The following is a 14,499-nucleotide window of genomic DNA, read 5'->3' on the forward strand; positions in this document are numbered from 1 at the left end:
CTATAAAAAGATGGTCTTTAGCTAACTTTCTCTAGATACAGTATTTCTCTTAGCCTTCTGTCCGTTTCAGCTGTTGTACTCCAATTTCTTAGCTCTGTCTAGCAGTCCCCTTTAGGCTGCGGGTGCTGCCTGATAGCCTAAAAGCACCTCCTGTAAATAAATTACCAAAACCAAGCGGACCCGATCCTGCTTCAGTATAGCCAAAGGCAAAACTTCTTGTATCAGTGGGGGAAAAAAATACCTTTTTGGAAGAAAGGACTTAGCCAGAGGACCTCAGGTGCTATTCTGCAAGATGTTGGGCAATCTACTTTCAAATGTAAGCTGATCAAATGCCAGGAAATATGAGAACTTGAAATGGCATTTTCCTAAGGTGTTGTAGGGCTAATAGACAGATTTTAAGGGCTGAAAAGGGGTCCACAGCAGACAGATTAGCAAGACATACTTGCTAATTCTTAAAGATCTTTTAGAATGAAAAGCAGCTAGAAAAATGCATTTTTAGTCAGCATTCTTTTACTTGACAGTAGGTGCTGGACAATGGGTTAATTAACATATCAAGTAATGTAACTTCTGAACACACCCAGGTGAGGACTTTGACCTAGATAAAATCAGTCTGTTTATCCTATCTCTTGATTTTCCTCTGTGGTTCCACCCTGCAAATGTTAGTAACTTATAGTAACTCACTGCTTTGAATGCCTTCTGTTTAAGAGTAGCCCAGTGCTGAATTTATATCTTTACAACTTTATGACACAAGAGTTCAGAAACTTCATCAAAAGGGACTGAAAATTCATTGAAGACTAGAAGTAAATTAAAACACAAATATCTGATTAAGGGCAAGACAAATGCTTTTTTTAATATCAAGTATTCCAAATACCCTAATAAAAGTTCTTGCAGCCTGTCTCAGGACTTGCTGGGCAATAAATCAAACTTGGAATGCAAAATTAGGGGCATTAAAAATAGGGCCAATATTAACGTTTGGATTGAGCTATAGTTTTGAAATCATCAGTGATAATTTACAAAATTTACGAACAGTCTGTCCCAAGCCTAGTAGTACATTGATGTGACATGATGAAGGCAGAACACTTTCTGTAGTCACAGGTGGAGAAGGAATGGATGCAGCTAGCATCAGTCTCACTGCCTCTGACTTCCCTGAGTCATGGTGGCAGGGACAGCATTTGGCATGAACCTGAACCAGGGCCAGAATCACCTCTCTGCATTCTGTAGGAGGTATATCCAGGAAGATAATTAACTGATCTCCTTTAAGCACTTAGATATTATATAGTTATAAATGTGAATGCAGAGACATTTTTGAAATCAAAAATTATCCTAGTATGCATACAGATTAAATATTTGATGTACGGAATCATTTCTGAATTGAAATGGGAAGATAGGGCTTGCTTTGTACAGAGGCACAAGATTATTGCATAGTACATACATTTTAAACTGATTCTGGGTCTCTACAGACAGTTTGGGATTAGTGAAATAATTCTGCCCCACTCAAGAGTGTCTACACTTAAATACTCTTAAATGAACAATTTACACATTAGGATCACAATCTTTTGTTGCTCAAAGCTGCAAGTTGTTTGCTTCTTAAAAAAAAAAAAATCTAAACCCTGTGATTTGGAATACTATCTGGAGATTCTGAGAGGTGTTGTCTCCAAAATAACTAGGACTAGGTAGTTAGGAGATACTGGAGAAGCACTGAAAGCTGGGACCAAGCTGTCAGTGAGAACCCGAAACCTGTTTTGGTTTGCATCTGATTCATAACAGTCCACAAATCTGTGATGTGTAATTGGCTACAGAGGAAAGAAGATGATCACTTCAGTCTGTAATTGTGAGCTTTGGATAGGATCTGACTGCACATATTTTGTTGATGACAGTTCTGGTTTAATACTTCAGGTTATATTTTGGTTTTGAAGAACAGTGCTCTTCTATGAGACAAATTAAGCTTATAAAAATATAATATAGAAATGGTTTACTAAGAAATGACAACTAAATATATTGGTTTTATAGGCACTATTCACCTATAAGATTTAAAATTGAAAACCTAAGTAAGTTCTCAAAAAGTAAATTCTTAAAATATATTCAAATCTAGTTAAAATTGAATTAAGGGCATGTTGTTGCTATCACCGAACTAATGACTGTTACTGATCATCTTAGGGGAAATACAGAAAAAACTGTACTGAAAATAAATGTAATATAATATCTTAATCATAACTGTATGGATATTTTAGAGAAACAAAAAAGGAAAGAATCTAGGGAGATTACATGCTTCCACTGTGTACTTTAGACTTCTGTAAATGTTTAAATTAAACTCTGAGGTTTACGTGTATATAATGCATCTTAGGGCCAATACAGTAACCTTTTAATGTATTCAAAGTCAATTCTTGATACATGCTATCATCCACGACAACAGGTTAATATGTTTTTACCAGGAACTATAAGCATAATAACTGGATAAAAAGCTGGATAATTACTAATTACTTTGCTTAAGTACAACCTATTATGTTCCAATGCTGCTTGTCCATAAAATACCAATAAATTTTCACTACATAAGAAGTTGGAAGAGATTGGAAAGAGCACATTTTTTGAAAGATCTAGTTTAAAATTAATTTAAATCATGCCCTGATTTATTCACATATATTCCATAAGCAAATTTTATACTCTTGACTCATTGTACAATTGTTGTTATAATTCTGGAGACAATACACTGTTTTCCTCATACCAGAGAGATGAATGCCATTAAGTATGAAATTCAAGTCTCTGAAATATGGGGTGGAAATATATGGGTTTATAATTTGAATAAACACTTGAAATAACGTTAAAAATTTCTGTTCAAATAAAGTAGACAGGCGGAGCCAAATCTGTCAACACTGACAAGTCAATAAGGGAGTTGGCTTGTTGCTAAAGCATGACTTCCTTAGAAAGATTATGCCACAGAAAATATAGCTGTAATGATACAGCCTTCACTATATGATATTTTTTCACCTTCTAATGTAAATTTATTTATTTTATTTCCTTCCTAGAAACATGCACTTTAATCAACAGGAGAATTAACCAGACTATTGCAAAGAAAGTATTCAGCACTCAAGGGGGATAAAAGTTCATTGCTGAACAGAGCCAAATTTAATTGCTAGGAAATTATAAACTTCTTATAGGTTGGACTAGTTTTTAAAAAGTCTAATCTTTGAAGGAAAGAGTTGAAATCTGAATCCTGAACACTGTGGTTATGTGCCTTTCTGTAGTGAATTTCATAAGCTGAGTGGTAAGGCTGTTAAAAAAGATGTGGCTTTATTACAAGATCTATGGACCTTGTTCCTCAAAGACAAAAAGTTATTGATGCCAAAAGAAAATGTAGAAAAATTCAGCATCCTACAGAATCAGACTTATGGGGTCTGACTTCCTCTTTACTTCAAAGGGAACCTACGTGTGAATTTCAGAAGAGAATATTACAGTCTGCAGTCAGTTTGCAAACATATTCTTTCAATAGAAATGCATAAAAACATCTCACTAGATAACTGCATTTAAATGAAAGTGGTGTTATGTTAGTTCTTACTGAGCTTATATGCCCTATCATCTCCACCTTGGCTTACGTCAAACCCCAAGGACTTCACAGAATATCTATCTATGATAGAGAGCTACTGCCATTCTTTTATTTTCTTCATGCATCTTTCATTAAAAGTTTGTTCTACAAGAGAGCATAACGGACTGGTGGCCTAGAACTGAATCTAATACATCTAATACATAATGTACATTCTAGTGCTTCAAAGATTAAAGCTTCAAAGACATGCTGTCTGCTGCTGCAGTGCCAGAAATAGTAGGACAGTAGAACTCAGTCATCCTAGAAGTATTTCTCTTTTTTGTTTATTGGCTTATGCCCTTTTTTTAGGCATTATGTAACTCTCTGCAATGAGGCAGCCTTGTTCCAGAGACAGGAACTGGGAATGAAGAGTCAAATTATGTGCAGATGCTGAGGTTAAAATGTAGCACCACAATACATGTAAAAGAACGTAAGCAGGCTTTACTCTAGCTTCTTCAGGTGCCAAAGAAAAATGAAGTCCCAAATTAAAAATGAAGAGATAAGATTTTAGCATATACTGTCCAGGCTTCTCAAAGTCTCTCCATAGCTTCTCAAGCAGCTAATCCTACTGTAGCCAATGCTGCTGTGGTTTGCCTATTTTTACTATGTTAAATGGGTACTCTAAAGCTAGTTCTTGTATCCTGAAAGTGTCACGGTTATACCTTTGTTTGCAGTGGAGAGATATCCAAAGCTTCCGATCTTGATTCAGCTGGTGACTGGCTCTATCACCTGAGAAAGTCTCAGTGCCTTCTTTCACCACATCACTGAGGATGATGCAGTTTGCTATCATTAGTGATCCACTTTAGATGTAAATAGTAAATTACCATTATTTGTATTCCTCTGGAATTTCCATCTAAAAATTTCTAAATTGGTAATGTTTACAAAGCATATGCCAAAACTTCCATAAAATAAGGCTGCTTTTATTTTAGAAACTGCAAACTGTAATGCAGGGACTTGCCTAAAAACACATTCGAGAGCATTAGAGAAGAAATTAGGGAATCAGTTTCTTAAATGAGTCTTTAGTTCCAGGTTGTAATCACTAGAGACATGTCTTTCTGGTGTTTGGAGTTCAGTGCTGTTTTCTAAATAGTTGTACTCAGTATAAATCCATGAATAAATAACATACCTAAACATGTTTTCCAGATCATATGAACTGTGTTATACAAATCAAGACTTATCCCTGCCATAAGAACAGTAACAATTTAGCACCTTCTATTCCTTTACCTTCAATAGAAAATGAAAATAGGCTGAGGTACTCTGGATTTTTATCAGTGAAATTCTGTCATAGGTGAATGTTTCTAACTCCAGAAGAAGGCAGGAAGGACTGAGCACTGACATTCTGGACCACAATCTGACCAACTCTGTATTATCATTTCTAATACAAGCAAGCAGCCTTCTAGTCAGAATTGGGTAAGGACTTTAGAGAAATGAAATGAGCTTTAATGTAAAAAAAACCCTATGGTAAATATTAGATACTGCTATACAAAGTGAAGAAGATGAATACTTTAATACTTATTTAATTGATAATGAGATTAAGAGGAATATGTAAAAACCTACCTGTACAAGTTGGACAGATGCTGCATCCAGAATAGTCTGAAATCATCTATATTTTTGCCCAGTACTGATTGTTTAGATCATCATAGTTGTAAATATCACATTCAACATATTCAGGAATTGCTTGGACTTCTGTTTCTTGCTTTTTCTCTCCTCCTGTCTTCTCTCTCTTTCTTCCTTTCTCTCTTTCTATTGCTTTGTTTATATCTCGTAACTAGGCACTGTGTGGTCTGGCAAGTGGCTAAGCAAGTAAATAGTAAAGTTCCTTCTCTTGCTTGCAAGCCAAGCCTAGCAGCTCCTGGTTTGAAGTTGAGGGCAACGTCATGTCTGCTGAAGCTCTTTACACTCCTTCCTTTTCTTTTTTTTTTCTTTTTTTTTTCTTTTTTTTTGTTTTTTGGTAGTTCACCCACCAGGTAATAAGAGTCAGCTTTTAGGAAGTGGCTCAATATAAATGTCTGGGTCCCTCGATATATAAGAACTCAATTGGATTACCTGATGCACACGGCACATGGGAGCATTAGACCTAAAGCCCTGTAGACTGATGTCATTTTCAGCCCCCTGCCAATGCAGAGAGAAGCAGTTCACCAAAGCAGAGACTGATGGTCTAAGGGGGTGAGTGTGTTTTTTATGAGCAGCAAAATCCTTCAGACTCAATAAACAATGTAGATAAGATTTGGATGGGTCTCTCTGGCAGACAAAACAACTGAAAGAAGGGAATTTGGTGGTTTTTTTTAATATTGCTTAATCTGAAAAATTCTGGTTAATTACTGTAGGGTGCAGCTGTGCTCAGAGCAGGGCAGAGGGAGCTCATGGGATGCTGCAGGGTAACTGTGGGCTGGGCATAAGAAAGTGAAGAAAAAAAAACCTTGGCCAAAAAAATAAAGTTCTATTGGACATATTCAATAAGCTTTTCACATTAATTATTCCTCCATTCTTCCATCTCTGTTTCTCTTGGCATTCTATTTTATTCCTTCCATCTTCAAAACAGCTTTCTTCTGGTTTGAGCTAAATAGAAGTCCCCCTGCATCCAAAAAGTTTGAATTCATTCATTTAGTTCCAAGCGTTAAAAAAAAAACAAACCACAAACAACAAAACAGAAGAAATTATCAAAAGGTAAGTTATATATTGCAATGACAAATATCCACGTTTATGATAATGTTAGTATTCAGAGCAGACAGCATTTTAGTTTTAAAGAAGACCCTAAAAAAATTGGATGACACAACAGAAAATATGGTATCATACAAAAAGCCAAAAGCTACAACAAGAAAATATGCAACCATCTCTTTTGCTGTCCATGTCTATGGTAAACACAAGCCAAGATTATTTTACCATCAGAAGGTGCAGTCATCACTACCCTAGATCCTCATACTCTTTGATGTGTCAGCTGACACTCAGCCATGTTCTTCTTTATGTCTTGTCCTCCCTTGGACTTTAAGACTGTCTCCACTCCTGATTCTTGTCCTTCATAAGTGCTCTTCTGCGGAGTAGCTGGAGGTTCCTTCACTTTCCATCTTTGTACCAGCATTCCACAAAGCTACATTTGTTTACTCTTTCTCCCTATACTTTGTCCCTGAGCAATGTGATTTGCATATGCAATTTCAGCTACAATCTTTATGCCAGTGCCTCACAGTTGTCTCCACTGTAGATTTCTCTCTTCATGTCTGAGTGAAAACCTTGGACTGTCTCTCTTTGCCTAACTTCAGGCAACTAGTCATTTAAGTTCAACATGGCCAAAAAAAAAAGCCCTCATTTCCTTATTTCTCCCTCCTTTTTCCTTTCTTAGTCACTGGGAATGATGCCACTGTTATCCCTAGCCCATACAGTGGGATTCACAATCAGTTTGATCTTCTTCCTAGGTCAACCCTTCCACTGTATCTGGATCTTGACAAGTGCTTTTGAACAAAATTTACAAGCTATAGTCTTCTTTATCTGTCTTTAAACAAAATTTATTCACGCTTTCATAATCTCAATTGCTGCAAATCCCTCTCTCCTGACACTGACAAATGCAATATTGCCTTATCCAAAATGTCACTGAAAACATCCATTTTGCTGTATTCTCACACTGGGCATGGCACCCATCTTTTTGTATCCCTTCACTGGTCCCTTTTCTTTATAGCAGCAAAATAAATCTGTTTTTTTTCTAAATTTGATCATCGTCCAGAAGTGATAAATCTGATCTGAAGGGCAGTCTGCCAGCACTGCAGGCAGGAATAAAACTAGGTGGAAAAGTCTCACATCTGAAATGTTTCAAACAGAACATTTTGGAATCAGCGAAAAACATTTACTGATAAATCTTAGCAACTGTGCAGTAAAGACTAATTTTTGACCCCTTTGCTATGATCACTGGGACTGATATTGCCCTTCATTTTTTTTTTTTGATGAATGGATCCAAATACCAACAGATCAGCAAAAGGCTGTTGATGAAAAGAAACTATGAGCATTGATGCACCTTGGGATGTGTTCAGCCTGGTTGTCCAGTACAGTCATACTAGCAGGAGAAAAGCTCACAGAAGTTTGTGGCTGTTCCTTCCCCAGGTAATGATTGGGGAGGAGAGATGCAGTTATTTATAGTGGTGCATTTGTAGCTACCAGATTTGATTCAAGTAGATGAGTGTATAAAGCTGTTTGTGGAGTTAATAGGGCGTGTGGCTTGTTGAATCATTTTGCTAGAAATAATGTTGTGTGAATATGCTCCTATTAAGTCAGGTAGAAATGTTAATTTGATTAACTAATCAAAATCCCTAAATACTTTATACTCCATTGCTTTAAGAAAAGACTCAGCCATTCTTCTCATGAAAACATGGGCCTGGTGCAAACCTGTGGTAGTTCTGTTGGTGTAAGCAACAGTTGCAGATTTGTGAAATCAAATTCTCACCCATGGTTCCTTCTCTATTCTAAATAGTTATTGAAAACAGCCATTTTAGAAAATTATTCACATCATATTGGTCTGAACCAAAGTGATATTTCAGACTCATAAGTCCGAAATGGACAGTATGAGAGCTTCAGTTGCATTCATTCAATTCACCTGTTGAATCCTTTACTGTATACAGATGACATGTATATAACTGTGGTAAAGTTTATGTAACTAGATCACTATGAAAGAAGGTTAACAAGATGAAAGACTATTTATCCCAGTGAAGGAACTGCTGGATGGAGGCTTAGGATCTCCCTTATGTTCCGTCCAGCTTTCTGAGAACTGGCAAGGGTTAGAATCCAATTATTCTCTGACATTAATGCCTTTCATCCCACAGAAGCTGAAGTGTGGGAAGCTCTTAAAGTTTACATAAAGGTGAGGATTATTATTTACTTCTCAGCTGATGATGGTACAAGCAGGCTGTCAAAACCACAACCACATGTCAGGCGTGGGGTTTCTATTAAACAGAGACAACTAGTAGTGCTTCTGTTGTTAAGTTTTAACTGTTTTTAATTCAGAGTCCCATGGAGTGGATCATAAACTGCTTGAGTTGTCAGAGCTAAATGTGTATCACTTGAATTTTCAGAAAAATCAGGGATTCTCCCTTTTTATTTGAAGTCTGCTCAAGTCATGTAACAGGACCTAACCACTTCTTCTGATAGTGAACTTCCATGCAGCATCCCTATGCTTAGTATATATACAAATTAAAGACTTATTTCTATGTGGTTTCTAAGCAGATTGGAATTGGTCCAGTCATCTATATTTAGCTTAGCAAAGTAATATAGGGATGTGAGTCTATGCTCTTGTTCTGGTCTTTGCAGCCAGGGGTATTTCACAGCAGCATCTTCATGAGAACCAGGTCTGATTTGTGTAGCCCTTATCTCTGTTGTGAAGAAAAAGAGAAGAGGCCAATATGTAAGCAAGATGCAAAGAAAGCATCTATGACAGGAATTTAATTTCAAATTAATAGCAGAACAAATATATCTGAAGAGCCTGTTTCCCTCTAAGAAATAATTCCGAAGTTAAAAAAAGAATAAATAAATACTAAACTGAGAGTGGAGGTGGTTTTGAGTTTGTCTTTTAGTTTGTTTGAAGGGGGCAGGAAGGCAGGATAACTCTTACCTACCACTGGTGACAATAACTGGTTTTCCTTAAGAACAATAGTTGTCAAAGGCTGGATCAAATCCCTGGGAGTTTCTAAATCTTTGTATGAATGGATAAGACCCAGTTAAAATATCACTTCTAATACAACCTGTTTAATTTGCTTTTGCTCCTTTCATTGCTTTTGAGATGTGATGTGAGGCAATAAAACATGATTGCACAAGTAGCTCATGTCTGTGGTACCTGATTGCAGCTCTGCTGATCCCAGAAGTCATTCCATGAGAGACAGTATTCCTATGATACATATTACAATGCATCTTTCTAGGATAGAAGAAGAGAGGGTGTGAAGGAAGTAATTCATGATATAAAGTACAAACTGTCACTGTTTAATGACCAAATGCTCACAGACTGTAATGTAGACACTCTCTAAATAAGAACTGTAAGTTCAGGCCATTAATATGAGGAAAGAGAGAGTGAAACTTCTTTAAAGATTTCTGGAATATGGTGATGGAATTTGATGTGTACACCTGATGTATAGTTCCATTAAATGGCCATTTTACCAGCAATAACATGGATGCTGGTTTATAAGGAAAAAAAAATCTCCGTTCTCTCTTGGAAAAGATATTTTATATTTGTTTTGCTCTTGGCTACCACAATGAAGCCTGCATGCATTCAGATATGCTCATGTATATCAGATTAACACTTTACTTATGAAGTGAAAATAATTTTTCCCTACAACAGCTGAAGTGATCAAAATATATCTTCATTTCAAAATCCTAAAATGAGTGTACATAAGTGGTCACAGGGTAGTATTGCACCATGCAGAGATGTGTGCAGACACCAAACTAGCACAAAGAGGTACAGTTTCACCCAAGGGTAATCGTTTTCTATTGCACTTATCCTCCTTATTCTGCCTAGTGTAGTTTGCTTAGCGCTCAGTCATGGTATTGTGCAGAATAAGCATCACACACACAATGAATTATCTTCAAAATGCTTTGGTTAATTCATAATAAAATACAAAGTCAAAAGAGAGAAAGCTAAGTTGTCTATATTCCTCTACCTGCCATTTAGCTCACAGTCCCCACATTTAATTGTTTTTCAAAACCACATTCAGAAGTTACTAGGTTTTGTATTGGGATCATTATATGGAATGCTACCAGCATATAGACAAGATGTCAGATAATTGGTGTTGACCAATTTCATTTGAAATGCAGTCATTTTCTAGCTCTTTTTAGAGATAATGTATGACACATTATCTCACATGGGAGGGATGTTGGCGTTTAGGAGTTGAAATTAAAAAACTTTGACAAGAATTGGTGCACTCTTGGTAAGTCTTTTTTTTCAACCAGAAAGATGCATTGAGCAACTTCAGGGCTCAAGAACCCATTCGATAATGCTGGTTGGAGAGAACTTAACTGAAAGTTTGCCTTCAGTATCCCCTGAGTTCAGCACCAGAGTCGTCAGTGGTGTTGTTCAGTGTAAGGACACCAAATTTTTGTCAACTTCGAATGCACCCATGTAGCAGAAACCATGAGCAGAGGATAGTACAGGGGCTTTTCCAATGATGATCACCTTATAATGACAAGGGAGAAACAGCTGATAGAAAAATCCCTATGGCTTTGTTCTGAATCCTGGAAATGCCTTTTGCTCTGGAATTATTCTTAGAAAGCCAAACACAAAGTCTTCATTGATAACGGTGTACTAAGGGAGATCACGCATGTCAGTATGTAATTTGGAAAGACAGGAGTGGGGAACAGATATAAATTAGAAGTGTTTGGCAGGTTGCTGAACTAAACCCCGCAGCTGAAAATCTCCACACATTTACAATCAATCTTTCCCCAGTAAAGAAACCACAACTTGGTTGTGACTTAGATAGAATATATTGCCACAATCCAGCCCAGTGAACCCACTGTCTAATGTTGTCCTCAGATAATGCCAAACCCCAATAACTTTTCCTAAATTTGCCCATGCAAAATTTCGATTGAGTAGTAGTATAAACAAACACCTTATACTATGTTAATATCAGTGTATAGAAATATGAGGCACGTGATACCATAAACAGTGTTTTCTAATAGTTAAACTACTCTCCACAAACAATTTCCAGTTGGCTGAGTATGTCGAATGATTGTACATACTTGGCTGCCTGATTACTCGGTATAACTATTAATGTAAATTGGCTGTACATGGAATTATGGCAGCTCAGAAAGAACTTGTCAGGATCAGCAGAGGAGGGGTTAATAGTATTAATGACATTTCATAGAACAGAGTTTCTTAACTAGACATAGAGAACTGTCATTTTTACTGAGCTTCAGTATCCCTTAGCCATGAACATGGCCCTGCCTTCATGTTCACATTTATAACCTGTCGCATGGTGCCCCACGGTGGCTGCTTTCCTCCTGTTACATTTGCTCAGGCCAGCAAGTGCTCAGTTCATTTTTGGTTACCACTAAAAAAAAATATTTACCCCAGTTCATGCTTATTGGCTAAGAGTCAGCATTCAAGTGTAAAACAACATTTGGCAACTACTGACTGTTTCTAGTTCCATTCAAAGAGGGAGTACAAGTCCCTCCAGCTAGTTACTTGAAATTGATTTCATACTGCTTTTCAAGACATAATAAAAAAATCTAGCTGTTACAGTATTTCTCTTATTAGGTTCTTTTTTATCTATTTCATTATTAAAATGAAACATTGTAACATCAGCTGTATTTACCAACAATTAGAATGTGTGATTCTTAGTTCGTTTTTCTTTGTACACTTTTTTAGGCTGTAATATGTCAATTAATTTGGGTTTTGGTTGTAATTAGTTTCTAGCAAATTTCCATTTCACTTTCTATGTGAAATGCAGCTTCTGTGCCACAACCAAGGGTAAAAAATGTTTAGGAAAAGATATTATTAGCAAACTGCTTTGTTTATTTCACATAAACATTTGTATTACTTATGGAATTTTCTAAAATGTTTCAAAGTCTGGGTTTTCTTTCCACATATATCTCCCTTAGCAAACAATATTTATCAACCTGTTTCCATAAGTGGACATGGATGTTGATCCTGGCTGTGACTTATCAAGCCTTAGTATGGAAAAAATGGGCCTCCTGAGTACCCACAATTCCTGTTGTTCTCTTCTTGATGAAATAATTAGTGAGGTGAGGAGAGGGTTTGTTAATTTGGTTAATTTCCAGAAGGCAGCTTTCACTGCTGCAAGATACCTAGGTGCCTATGTGATGATAATATATAAATGTTTAAAATAAATAAGTGACAGAATTACAGTGGCTGCATGTTTGCACAGGTGGCTCAGCCTGAGAACTCCCATGAAATTCAATTTTTGGCAATGCAATCTATTGAAGATTGCTTAAGAAAAGAGGTTAGATGGTCCATTCTTGCAAAGAATTATTTTTAAATACGAAGGTAAAAAGATTTTTTAAAAATCAGTACATGCAGTTCTTTTTCTAAATGTTGATATCATGTAGTTACAATACATGCCTAGAATATCTTGTTCTGTTTTCAGCTTGTCTAAAAATGACTGTAGGCATAATCAGATATTTACTTGAAAAACAGCTATTGTGGTTTAAGCAGTTACCACCTTGTATCTCTTCACTACAGTCCCACTCAGCTGAAGCGTATTGAGTTACTATGTGTATTATGCTAATCCATTTTGGTGCAAAAATAAATCATTGTTCTTTACTATGGATGTTTTGTGGGCAAAAATGACTATTCCATATATCTCTAGCCCTGTTATTTTATGTTATAGTTTCTATTTTTGACCTTTTGATTTTTGTACATCAAAATTTGGGTCAGATACTCAGATCCGTTGCCTTGACTCCAAAAATTTCAGCCTGAATTTTTTGCTTTGCAGTTTATAAACATCAATATGTTAAACCGTGTTTACTACCAAGAGTGTAGTAATTGATAAGAACTTAATGAAAATATTTTAAAAATGACAAAACTACATATTTAATGTAAATGCATGACTGCTGAATCCAGACGGTTTGATATGATGTTCATAAACATACTTGTATACCAATGTATAGAACTGAGAAAGCTTGCAGGATTTTGACATAATTCAGATTTTACTGGCACTTTTTAAAATCAAAATATTTTAAAACACTCAACAATGCTTATTTTAAAGCAGCAGCCCAAATCCAAGACTAATACTACATGGACACTGAAACTGAGGAGGTAAGAGAATGATTAACAATTACATGTAAGCAGAAGATGATTTTCATGCTCCAGATTGTTCATTAACTTAATTTTGGAGTTTCTATTATTAAATAAAAATACTCATCAGTTTCTTCTTATATATAAAATTTCATGTTGATTTTGGAAAGGAAAATTCAAGTTCTGAGGTTGGTTATTCCCATTATTTTGCCAAACAGACCCTTATCAGCTTTCAGACTTTCCCGTGGGCCACCATTCACCTTTATTGTCAAACCTGTCGCCAAAAATCCTGTCAAGTTACGTGGTTCTGTGGCCTCAGCAGGGCCACAGTCTGAGAGCCCTTGCTGCAAAGACCTTGGCCACTGCCAGGCAGCCATGCTTCCTTGTGTAATCTTCTCTCTTCGTATTGCTCTGCAAAACTTCTTTTCCCCTTCTGCTACTGATCCTCTTATGCACAAATATGGATCTCCTGTATGCTTGCCTGTATGTTCTGTTGTAATGCATCCATACTCTTGGTCTCTACTGTATCCTTCTAACCTATTAAGAGGTACAGCGAAAAATGCTGGTTTTGTTAAGTCTGTTGCAAAATACTTGTTTACTTTCATGGATATTAGGACTTTAGTTTTGTATTTTCTTGGATAACAGTCGGGACAATCCAGAAAAAAGTTTCCACCCACAACGTATGCAATGTATGAGTACAGCCATTATGCTTGTAAGAAAATACTTCTGCAAAGGAGTTTTGAAAACAATACTATAGTGATGCTCAATGACATTCTCAAAGTTTTATTTTCTTATATAGGGGCTTGGTTTTGAAAAATTGATTATACACACAGTCAAAGAAACCTTTGTCCTTACTTAGAGAGGTATTATTTCAATGTCTTGTAAATTTTGCATAGTATACAGGAACTTTACAGCCTATCTATCATATTATGTTTATTTTTTTAACCTTTATACTGGTATATAGCAAATTTACAGTATGAGATTCTTATCTTCCTTTCACAGTTTTCCTTCATAAAATCTTTACATATTTTGGGGCCCCTATTAAAATATATAATGCTCCTTCATGATGCTTTGCAACAACACCAATCTGATCTTTTTGTGTAATTTCTGCATCATTATTTCAATTGCTTATCAGCTCTACATGCAAGACGGCAATAGATGCTGATGGTGTACAAGGTTGTGAGGACTAGCTTTAAAAAGT

Source organism: Nyctibius grandis, chromosome 4, assembly GCF_013368605.1.
Source record: "Nyctibius grandis isolate bNycGra1 chromosome 4, bNycGra1.pri, whole genome shotgun sequence".
NCBI lineage: Eukaryota > Metazoa > Chordata > Aves > Nyctibiiformes > Nyctibiidae > Nyctibius > Nyctibius grandis.